This window comes from Oncorhynchus keta, chromosome 8, assembly GCF_023373465.1.
Source record: "Oncorhynchus keta strain PuntledgeMale-10-30-2019 chromosome 8, Oket_V2, whole genome shotgun sequence".
Classification (NCBI taxonomy): domain Eukaryota; kingdom Metazoa; phylum Chordata; class Actinopteri; order Salmoniformes; family Salmonidae; genus Oncorhynchus; species Oncorhynchus keta.
This window is the reverse complement of record NC_068428.1, coordinates 35,619,790-35,640,126: the sequence shown is the minus strand read 5'-3', so window position 1 is coordinate 35,640,126 and position 20,337 is coordinate 35,619,790.

The window sequence follows — 20,337 nt, the reverse complement described above, 5'->3', positions numbered from 1 at the left end:
CAGATCGGCTAGATCTAATGTCTCTATTATATTATTACAGACCAGCTAGATCTACTGTCTCTATTGTATTATGACAGACCAGCTAGATCTACTGTCTCAATATAACATGACAGACCAGCTCGATCTACTGTCTCTGTTATAGTATGACAGACCAGCTAGATCTAATGTCTCTATTATATTATGACAGACCAGGTAGATATACTGTCTCTATTATATTATGACAGACCAGCTAGATATACTGTCTCTATTATATTATGACAGATCGCTCGATCTAATGTCTCTATTATATTATGACAGACCAGCTAGATCTACTGTCTCTTTTATATTATGACAGACCAGCTAGATCTACTGTCTCTGTTATATTATGACAGACCAGCTAGATCTACTGTCTCTATTATATTATGACAGACCAGCTAGATCTAATGTCTCTATTATATTATGACAGACCAACTAGATCTACTGTCTCTATTATATTTTGACAGACCAGCTAGATATACTGTCTCTATTATATTATGACAGACCAGCTAGATATACTGTCTCTATTATATTATGACAGATCGGCTCAATCTAATGTCTCTTTTATATTATGACAGACCAGCTAGATCTACTGTCTCTATTGTATTATGACAGACCAGCTAGATCTACTGTCTCTATTATATTATGACAGACCAGCTAGATCTACTGTCTCTATTATATTATGACAGACCAGCTAGATCTACTGTCTCTATTATATTATGACAGACCAGCTAGATCTAATGTCTCTATTATATTATGACAGACCAGCTAGAGCTAATGTCTCTATTATATTATGACAGACCAACTAGATCTACTGTCTCTATTATATTATGACAGATCGGCTAGATCTAATGTCTCTATTATATTATTACAGACACGCTAGATCTACTGTCTCTATTGTATTATGACAGACCAGCTAGAACTACTGTCTCTATTGTATTATGACAGACCAGCTAGATCTACTGTCTCTATTGTATTATGACAGACCAGCTAGATCTACTGTCTCTATTATATTATGACAGATCGGCTAGATCTAATGTCTCTATTATATTATTACAGACCAGCTAGATCTACTGTCTCTATTATATTATGACAGACCAGCTCGATCTAATGTCTCTATTATATTATGACAGACCATCGAGAGCTAATGTCTCTATTATATTATGACAGACCAGCTAGATCTACTGTTTCTATTATATTATGACAGACCAGCTAGATCTACTATTTCAATAATATAATGACAGACCAGCTTGATCTACTGTCTCTATTATATTATGACAGATCGGCTAGATATAATGTCTCTATTATATTATGACAGACCAGCTAGATCTACTGTCTCTTTTATATTATGACAGACCAGCTAGATCTACTGTCTCTTTTATATTATGACAGACCAGATAGATCTACTGTCTCTATTATATTATGACAGACCAGCTAGATCTACTGTCTCTATTATATATGACAGACCAGCTAGATCTAATGTCTCTATTATATTATGACAGACCAGCTAGATCTAATGTCTCTATTATATTATGACAGACCAGCTAGATCTACTGTCTCTTTTATATTATGACAGACCAGCTAGATATTCTGTCTCTATTATATTATGACAGACCAGCTAGATCTAATGTCTCTATTATATTATGACAGACCAGCTAGAGCTAATGTCTCTATTATATTATGACAGACCAGCTAGATCTACTGTCTCTATTATATTATGACAGATCGGCTAGATATAATGTCTCTATTATATTATTACAGACCGGCTAGATCTACTGTCTCTATTGTATTATGACAGACCAGCTAGAACTACTGTCTCTATTGTATTATGACAGACCAGCTAGATCTAATGTCTCTATTATATTATGACAGACCAGCTAGAGCTAATGTCTCTATTATATTATGACAGACCAGCTAGATCTACTGTCTCTATTATATTATGACAGATCGGCTAGATATAATGTCTCTATTATATTATTACAGACCAGCTAGATCTACTGTCTCTATTGTATTATGACAGACCAGCTAGAACTACTGTCTCTATTGTATTATGACAGACCAGCTAGATCTACTGTCTCTATTGTATTATGACAGACCAGCTAGATCTACTGTCTCTATTATATTATGACAGATCGGCTAGATCTAATGTCTCTATTGTATTATGACAGACCAGCTAGATCTACTGTCTCTATTATATTATGACAAATCGGCTAGATCTAATGTCTCTATTATATTATTACAGACCAGCTAGATCTACTGTCTCTATTGTATTATGACAGACCAGCTAGATCTACTGTCTCACTTATAACATGACAGACCAGCTCGATCTACTATCTCTGTTATATTATGACAGACCAGCTAGATCTAATGTCTCTATTATATTATGACAGACCAGCTAGATATACTGTCTCTATTATATTATGACAGACCAGCTAGATATACTGTCTCTATTATATTATGACAGATCGGCTCGATCTAATGTCTCTATTATATTATGACAGACCAGCTAGATCTACTGTCTCTTTTATATTATGACAGACCAGCTAGATCTACTGTCTCTATTATATTATGACAGACCAGCTAGATCTAATGTCTCTATTATATTATGACAGACCAGCTAGAGCTAATGTCTCTTATATTATGACAGACCAACTAGATCTACTGTCTCTATTATATTATGACAGATCGGCTAGATGTAATGTCTCTATTATATTATTACAGACCAGCTAGATCTACTGTCTCTATTGTATTATGACAGACCAGCTAGATCTACTGTCTCTATTATATTATGACAGACCAGCTAGATCTACTGTCTCTATTTTATTATTACAGACCAGCTAGATCTACTGTCTCTATTATATTATGACAGACCAGCTAGATCTAATGTCTCTATTATATTATGACAGACCAGCTAGATATACTGTCTCTATTATATTATGACAGACCAGCTAGATCTACTGTCTCTTTTATATTATGACAGACCAGCTAGATATTCTGTCTCTATTATATTATGACAGACCAGCTAGATCTAATGTCTCTATTATATTATGACAGACCAGCTAGAGCTAATGTCTCTATTATATTATGACAGACCAGCTAGATCTACTGTCTCTATTATATTATGACAGATCGGCTAGATATAATGTCTCTATTATATTATTACAGACACGCTAGATCTACTGTCTCTATTGTATTATGACAGACCAGCTAGAAGTACTGTCTCTATTGTATTATGACAGACCAGCTAGATCTACTGTCTCTATTGTATTATGACAGACCAGCTAGATCTACTGTCTCTATTATATTATGACAGATCGGCTAGATCTAATGTCTCTATTATATTATTACAGACCAGCTAGATCTACTGTCTCTATTATATTATGACAGACCAGCTCGATCTAATGTCTCTATTATATTATGACAGACCATCGAGAGCTAATGTCTCTATTATATTATGACAGACCAGCTAGATCTACTGTTTCTATTATATTATGACAGACCAGCTAGATCTACTATTTCAATAATATAATGACAGACCAGCTTGATCTACTGTCTCTATTATATTATGACAGATCGGCTAGATATAATGTCTCTATTATATTATGACAGACCAGCTAGATCTACTGTCTCTTTTATATTATGACAGACCAGCTAGATCTACTGTCTCTTTTATATGACAGACCAGCTAGATCTACTGTCTCTATTATATTATGACAGACCAGCTAGATCTACTGTCTCTATTATATATGACAGACCAGCTAGATCTAATGTCTCTATTATATAATGACAGACCAGCTAGATCTAATGTCTCTATTATATTATGACAGACCAGCTAGATCTACTGTCTCTTTTATATTATGACAGACCAGCTAGATATTCTGTCTCTATTATATTATGACAGACCAGCTAGATCTAATGTCTCTATTATATTATGACAGACCAGCTAGAGCTAATGTCTCTATTATATTATGACAGACCAGCTAGATCTACTGTCTCTATTATATTATGACAGATCGGCTAGATATAATGTCTCTATTATATTATTACAGACCGGCTAGATCTACTGTCTCTATTGTATTATGACAGACCAGCTAGAACTACTGTCTCTATTGTATTATGACAGACCAGCTAGATCTAATGTCTCTATTATATTATGACAGACCAGCTAGAGCTAATGTCTCTATTATATTATGACAGACCAGCTAGATCTACTGTCTCTATTATATTATGACAGATCGGCTAGATATAATGTCTCTATTATATTATTACAGACCAGCTAGATCTACTGTCTCTATTGTATTATGACAGACCAGCTAGAACTACTGTCTCTATTGTATTATGACAGACCAGCTAGATCTACTGTCTCTATTGTATTATGACAGACCAGCTAGATCTACTGTCTCTATTATATTATGACAGATCGGCTAGATCTAATGTCTCTATTGTATTATGACAGACCAGCTAGATCTACTGTCTCTATTATATTATGACAGATCGGCTAGATCTAATGTCTCTATTATATTATTACAGACCAGCTAGATCTACTGTCTCTATTGTATTATGACAGACCAGCTAGATCTACTGTCTCAATTATAACATGACAGACCAGCTCGATCTACTGTCTCTGTTTTATTATGACAGACCAGCTAGATCTAATGTCTCTATTATATTATGACAGACCAGCTAGATATACTGTCTCTATTATATTATGACAGACCAGCTAGATATACTGTCTCTATTATATTATGACAGATCGGCTAGATCTACTGTCTCTTTTATATTATGACAGACCAGCTAGATCTACTGTCTCTATTATATTATGACAGACCAGCTAGATCTAATGTCTCTATTATATTATGACAGACCAGCTAGAGCTAATGTCTCTTATATTATGACAGACCAACTAGATCTACTGTCTCTATTATATTATGACAGATCAGCTAGATCTAATGTCTCTATTATATTATTACAGACCAGCTAGATCTACTGTCTCTATTGTATTATGACAGACCAGCTAGATCTACTGTCTCTATTATATTATGACAGACCAGCTAGATCTACTGTCTCTATTTTATTATTACAGACCAGCTAGATCTACTGTCTCTATTATATTATGACAGACCAGCTAGATCTAATGTCTCTATTATATTATGACAGACCAGCTAGATATACTGTCTCTATTATATTATGACAGACCAGCTAGATCTACTGTCTCTTTTATATTATGACAGACCAGCTAGATATTCTGTCTCTATTATATTATGACAGACCAGCTAGATCTAATGTCTCTATTATATTATGACAGACCAGCTAGAGCTAATGTCTCTATTATATTATGACAGACCAGCTAGATCTACTGTCTCTATTATATTATGACAGATCGAGATATAATGTCTCTATTATATTATTACAGACCAGCTAGATCTACTGTCTCTATTGTATTATGACAGACCAGCTAGAACTACTGTCTCTATTATATTATGACAGACCAGCTAGAGCTAATGTCTCTATTATATTATGACAGACCAGCTAGATCTACTGTCTCTATTATATTATGACAGATCGGCTAGATCTAATGTCTCTATTGTATTATGACAGACCAGCTAGATCTACTGTCTCTATTATATTATGACAGATCGGCTAGATCTAATGTCTCTATTATATTATTACAGACCAGCTAGATCTACTGTCTCTATTGTATTATGACAGATCCAGCTAGATCTACTGTCTCAATATAACATGACAGACCAGCTCGATCTACTGTCTCTGTTATAGTATGACAGACCAGCTAGATCTAATGTCTCTATTATATTATGACAGACCAGGTAGATATACTGTCTCTATTATATTATGACAGACCAGCTAGATAACTGTCTCTATTATATTATGACAGATCGGCTCGATCTAATGTCTCTATTATATTATGACAGACCAGCTAGATCTACTGTCTCTTTTATATTATGACAGACCAGCTAGATCTACTGTCTCTGTTATATTATGACAGACCAGCTAGATCTACTGTCTCTATTATATTATGACAGACCAGCTAGATCTAATGTCTCTATTATATTATGACAGACCAGCTAGAGCTAATGTCTCTATATTATGACAGACCAGCTAGATCTACTGTCTCTATTATATTATGACAGATCAGCTAGTTCTAATGTCTCTATTATATTATTACAGACCAGCTAGATCTACTGTCTCTATTATATTATGACAGACCAGCTAGATCTACTGTCTCTATTATATATGACAGACCAGCTAGATCTAATGTCTCTATTATATAATGACAGACCAGCTAGATCTAATGTCTCTATTATATTATGACAGACCAGCTAGATCTACTGTCTCTTTTATATTATGACAGACCAGCTAGATATTCTGTCTCTATTATATTATGACAGACCAGCTAGATCTAATGTCTCTATTATATTATGACAGACCAGCTAGAGCTAATGTCTCTATTATATTATGACAGACCAGCTAGATCTACTGTCTCTATTATATTATGACAGATCGGCTAGATATAATGTCTCTATTATATTATTACAGACCGCTAGATCTACTGTCTCTATTGTATTATGACAGACCAGCTAGAACTACTGTCTCTATTGTATTATGACAGACCAGCTAGATCTAATGTCTCTATTATATTATGACAGACCAGCTAGAGCTAATGTCTCTATTATATTATGACAGACCAGCTAGATCTACTGTCTCTATTATATTATGACAGATCGGCTAGATATAATGTCTCTATTATATTATTACAGACCAGCTAGATCTACTGTCTCTATTGTATTATGACAGACCAGCTAGAACTACTGTCTCTATTGTATTATGACAGACCAGCTAGATCTACTGTCTCTATTGTATTATGACAGACCAGCTAGATCTACTGTCTCTATTATATTATGACAGATCGGCTAGATCTAATGTCTCTATTGTATTATGACAGACCAGCTAGATCTACTGTCTCTATTATATTATGACAGATCGGCTAGATCTAATGTCTCTATTATATTATTACAGACCAGCTAGATCTACTGTCTCTATTGTATTATGACAGACCAGCTAGATCTACTGTCTCAATTATAACATGACAGACCAGCTCGATCTACTGTCTCTGTTTTATTATGACAGACCAGCTAGATCTAATGTCTCTATTATATTATGACAGACCAGCTAGATATACTGTCTCTATTATATTATGACAGACCAGCTAGATATACTGTCTCTATTATATTATGACAGATCGGCTAGATCTACTGTCTCTTTTATATTATGACAGACCAGCTAGATCTACTGTCTCTATTATATTATGACAGACCAGCTAGATCTAATGTCTCTATTATATTATGACAGACCAGCTAGAGCTAATGTCTCTTATATTATGACAGACCAACTAGATCTACTGTCTCTATTATATTATGACAGATCGGCTAGATCTAATGTCTCTATTATATTATTACAGACCAGCTAGATCTACTGTCTCTATTGTATTATGACAGACCAGCTAGATCTACTGTCTCTATTATATTATGACAGACCAGCTAGATCTACTGTCTCTATTTTATTATTACAGACCAGCTAGATCTACTGTCTCTATTATATTATGACAGACCAGCTAGATCTAATGTCTCTATTATATTATGACAGACCAGCTAGATATACTGTCTCTATTATATTATGACAGACCAGCTAGATCTACTGTCTCTTTTATATTATGACAGACCAGCTAGATATTCTGTCTCTATTATATTATGACAGACCAGCTAGATCTAATGTCTCTATTATATTATGACAGACCAGCTAGAGCTAATGTCTCTATTATATTATGACAGACCAGCTAGATCTACTGTCTCTATTATATTATGACAGATCGGCTAGATATAATGTCTCTATTATATTATTACAGACCAGCTAGATCTACTGTCTCTATTGTATTATGACAGACCAGCTAGAACTACTGTCTCTATTATATTATGACAGACCAGCTAGAGCTAATGTCTCTATTATATTATGACAGACCAGCTAGATCTACTGTCTCTATTATATTATGACAGATCGGCTAGATCTAATGTCTCTATTGTATTATGACAGACCAGCTAGATCTACTGTCTCTATTATATTATGACAGATCGGCTAGATCTAATGTCTCTATTATATTATTACAGACCAGCTAGATCTACTGTCTCTATTGTATTATGACAGATCAGCTAGATCTACTGTCTCAATTATAACATGACAGACCAGCTCGATCTACTGTCTCTGTTATAGTATGACAGACCAGCTAGATCTAATGTCTCTATTATATTATGACAGACCAGGTAGATATACTGTCTCTATTATATTATGACAGACCAGCTAGATAACTGTCTCTATTATATTATGACAGATCGGCTCGATCTAATGTCTCTATTATATTATGACAGACCAGCTAGATCTACTGTCTCTTTTATATTATGACAGACCAGCTAGATCTACTGTCTCTGTTATATTATGACAGACCAGCTAGATCTACTGTCTCTATTATATTATGACAGACCAGCTAGATCTAATGTCTCTATTATATTATGACAGACCAGCTAGAGCTAATGTCTCTTATATTATGACAGACCAGCTAGATCTACTGTCTCTATTATATTATGACAGATCGGCTAGTTCTAATGTCTCTATTATATTATTACAGACCAGCTAGATCTACTGTCTCTATTGTATTATGACAGACCAGCTAGATCTACTGTCTCAATTATAACATGACAGACCAGCTCAATCTACTGTCTCTGTTATATTATGACAGACCAGCTAGATCTAATGTCTCTATTATATTATGACAGACCAGCTAGATCTACTGTCTCTATTATATTATTACAGACCAGCTAGATCTACTGTCTCTATTATATTATGACAGACCAGCTAGATCTACTGTCTCTATTATATTATTACAGACCAGCTAGATCTACTGTCTCAATTATAACATGACAGACCAGCTCGATCTACTGTCTCTGTTATAGTATGACAGACCAGCTAGATCTAATGTCTCTATTATATTATGACAGACCAGCTAGATATACTGTCTCTATTATATTATGACAGACCAGCTAGATATACTGTCTCTATTATATTATGACAGATCGGCTCGATCTAATGTCTCTATTATATTATGACAGACCAGCTAGATCTACTGTCTCTTTATATTATGACAGACCAGCTAGATCTACTGTCTCTATTATATTATGACAGACCAGCTAGATCTAATGTCTCTATTATATTATGACAGACCAGCTAGAGCTAATGTCTCTTATATTATGACAGACCAGCTAGATCTACTGTCTCTATTATATTATGACAGATCGGCTAGTTCTAATGTCTCTATTATATTATTACAGACCAGCTAGATCTACTGTCTCTATTGTATTATGACAGACCAGCTAGATCTACTGTCTCAATTATAACATGACAGACCAGCTCGATCTACTGTCTCTGTTATATTATGACAGACCAGCTAGATCTAATGTCTCTATTATATTATGACAGACCAGCTAGATCTACTGTCTCTATTATATTATTACAGACCAGCTAGATCTACTGTCTCTATTATATTATGACAGACCAGCTAGATCTAATGTCTCTATTATATTATGACAGACCAGCTAGATATACTGTCTCTATTATATTATGACAGACCAGCTAGATCTAATGTCTCTATTATATTATGACAGACCAGCTAGATATACTGTCTCTATTGTATAATGACATACCAGCTAGATATACTGTCTCTATTATATTATGACAGATCGGCTCAATCTAATGTCTCTATTATATTATGACAGACCAGCTAGATCTACTGTCTCTTTTATATTATGACAGACCAGCTAGATCTACTGTCTCAATTATAACATGACAGACCAGCTCGATCTACTGTCTCTGTTATATTATGACAGACCAGCTAGATCTAATGTCTCTATTATATTATGACAGACCAGCTAGATCTACTGTCTCTATTATATTATTACAGACCAGCTAGATCTACTGTCTCTATTATATTATGACAGACCAGCTAGATCTACTGTCTCTATTATATTATTACAGACCAGCTAGATCTACTGTCTCAATTATAACATGACAGACCAGCTCGATCTACTGTCTCTGTTATAGTATGACAGACCAGCTAGATCTAATGTCTCTATTATATTATGACAGACCAGCTAGATATACTGTCTCTATTATATTATGACAGACCAGCTAGATATACTGTCTCTATTATATTATGACAGATCGGCTCGATCTAATGTCTCTATTATATTATGACAGACCAGCTAGATCTACTGTCTCTTTTATATTATGACAGACCAGCTAGATCTACTGTCTCTATTATATTATGACAGACCAGCTAGATCTAATGTCTCTATTATATTATGACAGACCAGCTAGAGCTAATGTCTCTTATATTATGACAGACCAGCTAGATCTACTGTCTCTATTATATTATGACAGATCGGCTAGTTCTAATGTCTCTATTATATTATTACAGACCAGCTAGATCTACTGTCTCTATTGTATTATGACAGACCAGCTAGATCTACTGTCTCAATTATAACATGACAGACCAGCTCGATCTACTGTCTCTGTTATATTATGACAGACCAGCTAGATCTAATGTCTCTATTATATTATGACAGACCAGCTAGATCTACTGTCTCTATTATATTATTACAGACCAGCTAGATCTACTGTCTCTATTATATTATGACAGACCAGCTAGATCTAATGTCTCTATTATATTATGACAGACCAGCTAGATATACTGTCTCTATTATATTATGACAGACCAGCTAGATCTAATGTCTCTATTATATTATGACAGACCAGCTAGATATACTGTCTCTATTGTATAATGACATACCAGCTAGATATACTGTCTCTATTATATTATGACAGATCGGCTCAATCTAATGTCTCTATTATATTATGACAGACCAGCTAGATCTACTGTCTCTTTTATATTATGACAGACCAGCTAGATCTACTGTCTCTATTATATTATGACAGAACAGCTAGATCTACTGTCTCTATTATATTATGACAGACCAGCTAGATCTAATGTCTCTATTATATTATGACAGACCAGCTAGATCTACTGTCTCTATTATATTATGACAGATCGGCTAGATCTAATGTCTCTATTATATTATTACAGACCAGCTAGATCTACTGTCTCTATTGTATTATGACAGACCAGCTAGAACTACTGTCTCTATTGTATTATGACAGACCAGCTAGATCTACTGTCTCTATTGTATTATGACAGATCGGCTAGATATAATGTCTCTATTATATTATGACAGACCAGCTAGATCTACTGTCTCTATTATATTATGACAGACCAGCTAGATCTAATGTCTCTATTATATTATGACAGACCAGCTAGATATACTGTCTCTATTATATTATGACAGACCAGCTAGATCTACTGTCTCTTTTATATTATGACAGACCAGCTAGATATTCTGTCTCTATTATATTATGACAGACCAGCTAGATCTAATGTCTCTATTATATTATGACAGACCAGCTAGAGCTAATGTCTCTATTATATTATGACAGACCAGCTAGATCTACTGTCTCTATTATATTATGACAGATCGGCTAGATATAATGTCTCTATTATATTATTACAGACCAGCTAGATCTACTGTCTCTATTGTATTATGACAGACCAGCTAGAACTACTGTCTCTATTGTATTATGACAGACCAGCTAGATCTAATGTCTCTATTATATTATGACAGACCAGCTAGAGCTAATGTCTCTATTATATTATGACAGACCAGCTAGATCTACTGTCTCTATTATATTATGACAGACCAGCTAGATCTAATGTCTCTATTATATTATGACAGACCAGCTAGATCTACTGTCTCTATTGTATTATGACAGACCAGCTAGATCTACTGTCTCAATTATAACATGACAGACCAGCTCAATCTACTGTCTCTGTTATAGTATGACAGACCAGCTAGATCTAATGTCTCTATTATATTATGACAGACCAGCTAGATATACTGTCTCTATTATATTATGACAGACCAGCTAGATATACTGTCTCTATTATATTATGACAGATCGGCTCGATCTAATGTCTCTATTATATTATGACAGACCAGCTAGATCTACTGTCTCTTTTATATTATTACAGACCAGCTAGATCTACTGTCTCTATTGTATTATGACAGACCAGCTAGATCTACTGTCTCAATTATAACATGACAGACCAGCTCAATCTACTGTCTCTGTTATATTATGACAGACCAGCTAGATCTAATGTCTCTATTATATTATGACAGACCAGCTAGATCTACTGTCTCTATTATATTATTACAGACCAGCTAGATCTACTGTCTCTATTATATTATGACAGACCAGCTAGATCTACTGTCTCTATTATATTATTACAGACCAGCTAGATCTACTGTCTCAATTATAACATGACAGACCAGCTCGATCTACTGTCTCTGTTATAGTATGACAGACCAGCTAGATCTAATGTCTCTATTATATTATGACAGACCAGCTAGATATACTGTCTCTATTATATTATGACAGACCAGCTAGATATACTGTCTCTATTATATTATGACAGATCGGCTCGATCTAATGTCTCTATTATATTATGACAGACCAGCTAGATCTACTGTCTCTTTTATATTATGACAGACCAGCTAGATCTACTGTCTCTATTATATTATGACAGACCAGCTAGATCTAATGTCTCTATTATATTATGACAGACCAGCTAGAGCTAATGTCTCTTATATTATGACAGACCAGCTAGATCTACTGTCTCTATTATATTATGACAGATCGGCTAGTTCTAATGTCTCTATTATATTATTACAGACCAGCTAGATCTACTGTCTCTATTGTATTATGACAGACCAGCTAGATCTACTGTCTCAATTATAACATGACAGACCAGCTCGATCTACTGTCTCTGTTATATTATGACAGACCAGCTAGATCTAATGTCTCTATTATATTATGACAGACCAGCTAGATCTACTGTCTCTATTATATTATTACAGACCAGCTAGATCTACTGTCTCTATTATATTATGACAGACCAGCTAGATCTAATGTCTCTATTATATTATGACAGACCAGCTAGATATACTGTCTCTATTATATTATGACAGACCAGCTAGATCTAATGTCTCTATTATATTATGACAGACCAGCTAGATATACTGTCTCTATTGTATAATGACATACCAGCTAGATATACTGTCTCTATTATATTATGACAGATCGGCTCAATCTAATGTCTCTATTATATTATGACAGACCAGCTAGATCTACTGTCTCTTTTATATTATGACAGACCAGCTAGATCTACTGTCTCAATTATAACATGACAGACCAGCTCGATCTACTGTCTCTGTTATATTATGACAGACCAGCTAGATCTAATGTCTCTATTATATTATGACAGACCAGCTAGATCTACTGTCTCTATTATATTATTACAGACCAGCTAGATCTACTGTCTCTATTATATTATGACAGACCAGCTAGATCTACTGTCTCTATTATATTATTACAGACCAGCTAGATCTACTGTCTCAATTATAACATGACAGACCAGCTCGATCTACTGTCTCTGTTATAGTATGACAGACCAGCTAGATCTAATGTCTCTATTATATTATGACAGACCAGCTAGATATACTGTCTCTATTATATTATGACAGACCAGCTAGATATACTGTCTCTATTATATTATGACAGATCGGCTCGATCTAATGTCTCTATTATATTATGACAGACCAGCTAGATCTACTGTCTCTTTTATATTATGACAGACCAGCTAGATCTACTGTCTCTATTATATTATGACAGACCAGCTAGATCTAATGTCTCTATTATATTATGACAGACCAGCTAGAGCTAATGTCTCTTATATTATGACAGACCAGCTAGATCTACTGTCTCTATTATATTATGACAGATCGGCTAGTTCTAATGTCTCTATTATATTATTACAGACCAGCTAGATCTACTGTCTCTATTGTATTATGACAGACCAGCTAGATCTACTGTCTCAATTATAACATGACAGACCAGCTCGATCTACTGTCTCTGTTATATTATGACAGACCAGCTAGATCTAATGTCTCTATTATATTATGACAGACCAGCTAGATCTACTGTCTCTATTATATTATTACAGACCAGCTAGATCTACTGTCTCTATTATATTATGACAGACCAGCTAGATCTAATGTCTCTATTATATTATGACAGACCAGCTAGATATACTGTCTCTATTATATTATGACAGACCAGCTAGATCTAATGTCTCTATTATATTATGACAGACCAGCTAGATATACTGTCTCTATTGTATAATGACATACCAGCTAGATATACTGTCTCTATTATATTATGACAGATCGGCTCAATCTAATGTCTCTATTATATTATGACAGACCAGCTAGATCTACTGTCTCTTTTATATTATGACAGACCAGCTAGATCTACTGTCTCTATTATATTATGACAGAACAGCTAGATCTACTGTCTCTATTATATTATGACAGACCAGCTAGATCTAATGTCTCTATTATATTATGACAGACCAGCTAGATCTACTGTCTCTATTATATTATGACAGATCGGCTAGATCTAATGTCTCTATTATATTATTACAGACCAGCTAGATCTACTGTCTCTATTGTATTATGACAGACCAGCTAGAACTACTGTCTCTATTGTATTATGACAGACCAGCTAGATCTACTGTCTCTATTGTATTATGACAGATCGGCTAGATATAATGTCTCTATTATATTATGACAGACCAGCTAGATCTACTGTCTCTATTATATTATGACAGACCAGCTAGATCTAATGTCTCTATTATATTATGACAGACCAGCTAGATATACTGTCTCTATTATATTATGACAGACCAGCTAGATCTACTGTCTCTTTTATATTATGACAGACCAGCTAGATATTCTGTCTCTATTATATTATGACAGACCAGCTAGATCTAATGTCTCTATTATATTATGACAGACCAGCTAGAGCTAATGTCTCTATTATATTATGACAGACCAGCTAGATCTACTGTCTCTATTATATTATGACAGATCGGCTAGATATAATGTCTCTATTATATTATTACAGACCAGCTAGATCTACTGTCTCTATTGTATTATGACAGACCAGCTAGAACTACTGTCTCTATTGTATTATGACAGACCAGCTAGATCTAATGTCTCTATTATATTATGACAGACCAGCTAGAGCTAATGTCTCTATTATATTATGACAGACCAGCTAGATCTACTGTCTCTATTATATTATGACAGACCAGCTAGATCTAATGTCTCTATTATATTATGACAGACCAGCTAGATCTACTGTCTCTATTGTATTATGACAGACCAGCTAGATCTACTGTCTCTATTATAACATGACAGACCAGCTCAATCTACTGTCTCTATTATATTATGACAGATCGGCTAGATCTAATGTCTCTATTATATTATTACAGACCAGCTAGATCTACTGTCTCTATTGTATTATGACAGACCAGCTAGAACTACTGTCTCTATTGTATTATGACAGACCAGCTAGATCTACTGTCTCTATTGTATTATGACAGATCGGCTAGATATAATGTCTCTATTATATTATGACAGACCAGCTAGATCTACTGTCTCTATTATATTATGACAGACCAGCTAGATCTAATGTCTCTATTATATTATGACAGACCAGCTAGATATACTGTCTCTATTATATTATGACAGACCAGCTAGATCTACTGTCTCTTTTATATTATGACAGACCAGCTAGATATTCTGTCTCTATTATATTATGACAGACCAGCTAGATCTAATGTCTCTATTATATTATGACAGACCAGCTAGAGCTAATGTCTCTATTATATTATGACAGACCAGCTAGATCTACTGTCTCTATTATATTATGACAGATCGGCTAGATATAATGTCTCTATTATATTATTACAGACCAGCTAGATCTACTGTCTCTATTGTATTATGACAGACCAGCTAGAACTACTGTCTCTATTGTATTATGACAGACCAGCTAGATCTAATGTCTCTATTATATTATGACAGACCAGCTAGAGCTAATGTCTCTATTATATTATGACAGACCAGCTAGATCTACTGTCTCTATTATATTATGACAGACCAGCTAGATCTAATGTCTCTATTATATTATGACAGACCAGCTAGATCTACTGTCTCTATTGTATTATGACAGACCAGCTAGATCTACTGTCTCAATTATAACATGACAGACCAGCTCAATCTACTGTCTCTGTTATAGTATGACAGACCAGCTAGATCTAATGTCTCTATTATATTATGACAGACCAGCTAGATATACTGTCTCTATTATATTATGACAGACCAGCTAGATATACTGTCTCTATTATATTATGACAGATCGGCTCGATCTAATGTCTCTATTATATTATGACAGACCAGCTAGATCTACTGTCTCTTTTATATTATGACAGACCAGCTAGATCTACTGTCTCTGTTATATTATGACAGACCAGCTAGATCTACTGTCTCTATTATATTATGACAGACCAGCTAGATCTAATGTCTCTATTATATTATGAAAGACCAGCTAGAGCTAATGTCTCTTATATTATGACAGACCAGCTAGATCTACTGTCTCTATTATATTATGACAGATCGGCTAGTTCTAATGTCTCTATTATATTATTACAGACCAGCTAGATCTACTGTCTCTATTGTATTATGACAGACCAGCTAGATCTACTGTCTCAATTATAACATGACAGACCAGCTCGATCTACTGTCTCTGTTATATTATGACAGACCAGCTAGATCTAATGTCTCTATTATATTATGACAGACCAGCTAGATCTACTGTCTCTATTATATTATTACAGACCAGCTAGATCTACTGTCTCTATTATATTATGACAGACCAGCTAGATCTAATGTCTCTATTATATTATGACAGACCAGCTAGCTAGATATACTGTCTCTATTATATTATGACAGATCGGCTCAATCTAATGTCTCTATTATATTATGACAGACCAGCTAGATCTACTGTCTCTTTTATATTATGACAGACCAGCTAGATCTACTGTCTCTATTATATTATGACAGACCAGCTAGATCTACTGTCTCTATTATATTATGACAGATCGGCTAGATCTAATGTCTCTATTATATTATTACAGACCAGCTAGATCTACTGTCTCTATTGTATTATGACAGACCAGCTAGATCTACTGTCTCAATATAACATGACAGACCAGCTCGATCTACTGTCTCTATTATATTATGACAGATCGGCTAGTTCTAATGTCTCTATTATATTATTACAGACCAGCTAGATCTACTGTCTCTATTGTATTATGACAGACCAGCTAGATCTACTGTCTCAATTATAACATGACAGACCAGCTCGATCTACTGTCTCTGTTATATTATGACAGACCAGCTAGATCTAATGTCTCTATTATATTATGACAGACCAGCTAGATCTACTGTCTCTATTATATTATTACAGACCAGCTAGATCTACTGTCTCTATTATATTATGACAGACCAGCTAGATATACTGTCTCTATTATATTATGACAGACCAGCTAGATCTACTGTCTCTATTGTATTATGACATACCAACTAGATCTACTGTCTCTATTATATTATTACAGACTAGCTAGATCTACTGTCTCTATTATATTATGAGAGATCGGCTCGATCTAATGACTCTATTATATTATGACAGACCAGCTAGATCTACTGTCTCTATTGTATTATGACAGACCAGCTAGAACTACTGTCTCTATTGTATTATGACAGACCAGCTAGATCTACTGTCTCTATTGTATTATGACAGACCAGCTAGATCTACTGTCTCTATTATATTATGACAGATCGGCTAGATCTAATGTCTCTATTATATTATTACAGACCAGCTAGATCTACTGTCTCTATTATATTATGACAGACCAGCTAGATCTACTGTCTCTATTATATTATGGCAGACCAGCTCGATATACTGTCTCTATTATATTATGACAGACCAGCTAGATATACTGTCTCTATTATATTATGACAGACCAGCTAGATATACTGTCTCTATTATATTATGACAGACCAGCTAGATATACTGTCTCTATTATATTATGACAGACCAGCTAGATATACTGTCTCTATTATATTATGACAGACCAGCTAGATCTACTGTCTCTTTTATATTATGACAGACCAGCTAGATCTACTGTCTCTATTGTATTATGACAGACCAGCTAGATCTAATGTCTCTATTATATTATGACAGACCAGCTAGAGCTAATGTCTCTATTATATTATGACAGACCAGCTAGATCTACTGTCTCTATTATATTATGACAGATCAGCTAGATCTAATGTCTCTATTGTATTATGACAGACCAGCTAGATCTACTGTCTCTATTATATTATGACAGATCGGCTAGATCTAATGTCTCTATTATATTATTACAGACCAGCTAGATCTACTGTCTCTATTGTATTATGACAGACCAGCTAGATCTACTGTCTCAATTATAACATGACAGACCAGCTCAATCTACTGTCTCTGTTATAGTATGACAGACCAGCTAGATCTAATGTCTCTATTATATTATGACAGACCAGCTAGATATACTGTCTCTATTATATTATGACAGACCAGCTAGATATACTGTCTCTATTATATTATGACAGATCCAGCTAGATCTAATGTCTCTATTATATTATGACAGACCAGCTAGATCTACTGTCTCTTTTATATTATGACAGACCAGCTAGATCTACTGTCTCTGTTATATTATGACAGACCAGCTAGATCTACTGTCTCTATTATATTATGACAGACCAGCTAGATCTAATGTCTCTATTATATTATGACAGACCAGCTAGAGCTAATGTCTCTTATATTATGACAGACCAGCTAGATCTACTGTCTCTATTATATTATGACAGATCAGCTAGTTCTAATGTCTCTATTATATTATTACAGACCAGCTAGATCTACTGTCTCTATTGTATTATGACAGACCAGCTAGATCTACTGTCTCAATTATAACATGACAGACCAGCTCGATCTACTGTCTCTGTTATATTATGACAGACCAGCTAGATCTAATGTCTCTATTATATTATGACAGACCAGCTAGATCTACTGTCTCTATTATATTATTACAGACCAGCTAGATCTACTGTCTCTATTATATTATGACAGACCAGCTAGATCTAATGTCTCTATTATATTATGACAGACCAGCTAGCTAGATATACTGTCTCTATTATATTATGACAGATCGGCTCAATCTAATGTCTCTATTATATTATGACAGACCAGCTAGATCTACTGTCTCTTTTATATTATGACAGACCAGCTAGATCTACTGTCTCTATTATATTATGACAGACCAGCTAGATCTACTGTCTCTATTATATTATGACAGATCGGCTAGATCTAATGTCTCTATTATATTATTACAGACCAGCTAGATCTACTGTCTCTATTGTATTATGACAGACCAGCTAGATTTACTGTCTCAATTATAACATGACAGACCAGCTCGATCTACTGTCTCTATTATATTATGACAGATCGGCTAGTTCTAATGTCTCTATTATATTATTACAGACCAGCTAGATCTACTGTCTCTATTGTATTATGACAGACCAGCTAGATCTACTGTCTCAATTATAACATGACAGACCAGCTCGATCTACTGTCTCTGTTATATTATGACAGACCAGCTAGATCTAATGTCTCTATTATATTATGACAGACCAGCTAGATCTACTGTCTCTATTATATTATTACAGACCAGCTAGATCTACTGTCTCTATTATATTATGACAGACCAGCTAGATATACTGTCTCTATTATATTATGACAGACCAGCTAGATCTACTGTCTCTATTGTATTATGACATACCAACTAGATCTACTGTCTCTATTATATTATTACAGACTAGCTAGATCTACTGTCTCTATTATATTATGAGAGATCAGCTAGATCTAATGACTCTATTATATTATGACAGACCAGCTAGATCTACTGTCTCTATTGTATTATGACAGACCAGCTAGAACTACTGTCTCTATTGTATTATGACAGACCAGCTAGATCTACTGTCTCTATTGTATTATGACAGACCAGCTAGATCTACTGTCTCTATTATATTATGACAGACCAGCTAGATCTAATGTCTCTATTATATTATTACAGACCAGCTAGATCTA